Source organism: Nelumbo lutea, chromosome 8, assembly GCF_056320005.1.
Source record: "Nelumbo lutea isolate HS-2025 chromosome 8, American lotus-T2T, whole genome shotgun sequence".
Classification (NCBI taxonomy): Eukaryota; Viridiplantae; Streptophyta; class Magnoliopsida; order Proteales; family Nelumbonaceae; genus Nelumbo; species Nelumbo lutea.
The window spans coordinates 57486569-57491096 of record NC_142691.1 but is presented as its reverse complement, the minus strand read 5'-3'; the positions used below and the strand labels follow the sequence as shown (position 1 = coordinate 57491096).

At 37.1% G+C, this 4528-nt stretch overlaps 1 pseudogene; it reads left to right on the top strand.

The window, feature by feature from the left end:
• The first annotated feature begins 801 nt into the window (after window positions 1–801).
• LOC148844357 (uncharacterized) lies at window positions 802–3126 on the top strand (annotated as a pseudogene).
• The last annotated feature ends 1402 nt before the right edge of the window (window positions 3127–4528 follow it).

The following is a 4528-nucleotide window of genomic DNA, read 5'->3' as shown; positions in this document are numbered from 1 at the left end:
GAGGGCTGAAGAGATGGATAATTGGATCTTTATAAAATGGAAATTCGCTGCTTTTTGCACGCAGGCATATTAGAACACGCCATACTTGAAGATAGCAATTTTCTGCATTCATCCCATGGACAAATAGTATGCCACTTTATGACATATCATTTTGAATCCAGATGAACTAGTAAGTTTCAAAGCATTTTATGGCACCACAGTTCCCATGGGGTGTGGTCACTTTTCTGTGCAACAATCACCATGAACTTTGGAGCTCACTTCTCATCTAGGAACTTGCAGGCCTGAAAAACAATAAAAAGGGAAACAGAGAAAAAGTTCTTATATCCATTTCCTCAGAGGCTCCTTCCAAAACTGTTGACAAAAGGGGCGGTTATTTTAGCAAAAGTATTAAATGTTGCTACACATTTTCAGAAGACATTTGAATCTGCTCTTTTTTTTAATAGTAAAGTTAAGATACTTCCAAAGTTTGTTTCTTTCCAATATGTATCGTTACACCTCCCAAGATTAGTTAGTTCCCATGTTTGCCGATTCTGCTCCCAAGGTGTGTTAATGCATGTCCTTGTTAGTGTAAGTCGGTTCACATTCAACCGACTCCATCTACTATAAAAACCCATCTTCTGTACTGATTCAACCATCAGAGAGAAATACCAGAATACTACTAATTTTCCTCTCGTTCAACTAAGTTCTATTCTGTTTTCTATCATATTTTTTTACAGTATTTACTATTACTATCATCCGCAACCATCAGTGGTATCAGAGCCCGTTCGATCAATCTCTTGGGCGTGATTTCTTCTAAACATAATGTGTGCAGAAGCCAATCGTTCCACCCTTTATCTACCAATCTTCAATGGAGAAATCTATGACTTTTGGTCCATTAAAATGAAGACCTATTTTCGGTCACAAAGTTTATGGAGAATTGTTGAGGAAGGATTTTGCATTGCTGAAGATACTTCCACTCTTTCAGCAAATCAAAAGAAGATCTATGAAGAGAATCAGCAAAAGGATTGTCAAGCACTATTCTGTTTGCAACAAGCAATGGCTGAGGAGATATTTCCTCGAATCATGGGCGCATCAACTACAAAAGAAGCATGGGATACACTGCAAGAGGAGTTTCAAGGATCTGTCATGGTACGCACTGTTAAATTGTTGAAGTTTAGAAGGGATTTTGAAAATCTTAAGATGAAGGATATTGAGACTGCAAAAGATTACTATTCTAGAATAAAAGAAATAGTAAATCAAATGAGAGCCTATTGGGAGACTATTTCTGACAAGAAAATAGTCGAAAAACTTCTAATCTCTTGTAGAGAGAGATATGATCCAATATTTTCGGTGATAGAAGAAACAAATGATCTAGAAAAACTATCACCCACTGAATTGATGGGCTCTCTCGAGACATATGAAAATAGGCGTGACAAGCAGAATGAAAATTCAGTTGAAGCTACCTTTCAGTCTAAAGTTAATTTGCGGTCTCATAAAACAAGTGTTGATGGAAGAAAGTCACAAGGAAAACCAAAAGAAAATAATGACAAGTATTCTTCATGTGGTATTTGCAAGAAGAAAAACCACTTGGAGAAAGATTGCTGGTTCAAAGGAAAACCACAGTGCCAAAACTGTAAAAAATTTGGCCATGTTGAAAAAGTTTGTAGAATCAAGAAAACCCATTAAGCTAATTTTTTAGAAAAGAAAAATGAGGAAAATAATCTTTTTTATGCTTGTCATTCTGCAATAGAAGAAAAAAATGATACTTGGTATCTTGACAGTGGGTGCAGTAACAATATGACTAAAAATGAAAGCATCTTTCATAGTCTTGATAAAATCAAGACAAAAGTCAAAATTGGTAACGACGACTTCTTGGAAGCAACCGGCAAAGGCACCATTGTATTTGACACAAAACAAGGCAAGAAATACATAAATGATGTACTTTTGGTCCCCAATATTGATCAAAATCTATTCAATGTGGGCCAAATGATAGAAATAGGTTACTCTTTACATTTTGGGGGAAACTCTTGCACAATCTATGATAAGCAAGACAAGTCCCTTCAAATTTCAAAAAGAAAAATGATAGAAAACAGATGCTTTTCCATTCAATTGAGAGATGCAAGTTACATAACAATGCAAGCACAAGAGGACAAGTCGTGGCTATGGCATAGAAGATTCGGACACTTTAATTTCCATGGATTAAGGATTCTTCAGCAGAAGAACATGATGCGTGACCTACCAGCTATCAAGGAGTTCAACAATGTCTATGAAGGGTGTATGCTTGGAAAACAACATCGACAACCCTTCCTATCCGGCAAAGCTTGGAGAGCGTAAGAGCCATTGGAGTTAATTCATACAGATGTTTGTGGTCCAATGTATACTCCATCAAATAATCAAAATAGGTTGTTCATCATCTTCATTGATAATTATACTAGAATGACATGAGTTTATTTTTTGCGAGAAAAATCACAGGTTTTTAATATTTTTAAAAAATTCAAAGCCCGTGTTGAGAAGCAAAGTGGTCACAACATCAAGACCATAAGAAGTGACAGAGGCAAAGAATACACTTCTAATGAATTCAACAAGTTCTGTGAAGATGAAGGCATGTAGCATCAACTTACAGTCGGGTACTCTCCAAAACAGAATGGAGTATCAGAAAGAAAAAACAGAACAGTTATGGAGATTGCAAGAGCCATGCTCATGGAAAAGGGTCTTCCCAAAATTTTCTGGGCAGAGGCAGTAAGCACTGTTGTCTATCTGTTCAACAGATGTCCTTCTAAAGATGTGCAAGATAAGACACCAATTGAAGCTTGGAGTGGGCAAAAACCATCAGCAAAGCATCTCAGAGTTTTTGGATGCATATTCTACACCCATGTCCCACAGGAGAAAAGAGGCAAATTGGATGAGAAGACTGAGAAAGTAATTTTCTTAGGCTATAGCACTCAATCAATAGGCTATCGAGTCTATAGCTTAAGTAAAGAAAAACTCATAATCAGTTGAGACATAAGCTTTGACGAGGATGCTGCATACAATTGGGAGACAAAAGAAGTTGAAAGAAAGGCTATCAACTTGCCTCTATTACCAAGTCAAAGAATTGAAGAAGATCATGATCAAATCAGTTTGCCAACACAATCGGAACCGGAATAAGCTTCACAGTCTACTCTGGATTCACCACCAAGGCGAACTAAATCCTTAACAGAAATATATGAAGCATGCAATTTGATGATCATAGAACTAGAAAGATTTAAAGAAGCTTTTAAGGAAGAAAAATGGAGAAAAACTATGGATGAAGAGATAAAAATGATTGAAAAAAAATGAAACTTGGGAGCTTGTGGATCGTCCACAAGACAAATACACTATTGGAATTAAGTGGGTCTACAAGACAAAGCTTAACTCAGATGGCTCGATCCAGAAGCTTAAAGCAAGGCTAGTTTCCAAAGGATACTCACAACAATATGGTATCAACTACAATGAGACATTTGCTCCAGTTGCTCGCCTTGACACAATCAAGGCATTGATAGCACTAGTTGCACAGAAGAAATGGAAAACTTTTCAACTTGATGTAAAATTTGCATTCCTCAATGGCTATCTTAAGGAGGAAATCTATATGGAGCAACCTCAAGGGTTCATGGTGCAATGACAAGAAGACAAAGTTCTCAGATTAAAGAAGGCACTATATGGCTTAAAACAAGCTCCACGAGCTTGGTACAACAGAATCGACAATTACTTCTTGGAGCAAGGATTGAGGAGGAGCTATAGTGAGCCAACACTCTACATCAAAACTCAAGGTACAAATGACACTCTCATTGTTTCTCTATATGTTGATGATCTTATTTATATTGGAAATAATGAGAAGATGGTCAAGAAGTTCAAAGAAGACATGATGAAGACTTTTGAGATGACTGATTTAGGCCTAATGCACTATTTTCTTTGAATTGAAATAACTCAAGAAGAAGAAGGGACATTCATCTCACAAAAGAAGTATACGGAAACTCTTTTGAAGAAATTCAAAATGGAGGGGTGCAAAACAGTTTCCACTCCACTAGACAACACTAAAGCATTCAAAAAGGAAGATGGCTCACCAAAGGCAAATGGATCACAATTTCGAAGTATGATTGGAAGCCTTCTCTATTTAACTGCTACAAGACCAGACATCATGTATGCGGTTAGTCTACTATCATGATTCATGCAGAATCCAAGTCAAGTCCACCATGGAGCAGCTAAAAGAATACTAAGGTATTTACAAGGTACAAAGAGCTATGGAATTTGGTACAGTAACACATGACTCTAAGCTCATTGGCTACAAAGATAGTAACTGGGCAGGTTCGGTAGATGACATGAAAAGTACATCTGGTTATGCTTTCACACTTGGATCAGGGATAATCTCTTGGGCTTCAAAGAAGCAAGCAACTGTGTTCAATCATCAACTGAAGCAGGATATATTGCAGCAGCAATAACAACGAGCTAAGCTATATGGCTCAAAAGGATATTTGATGGCACGGGAGAACCACAAGTTGGTGCTACTGAAATCTACTGTGATAGCAAATCT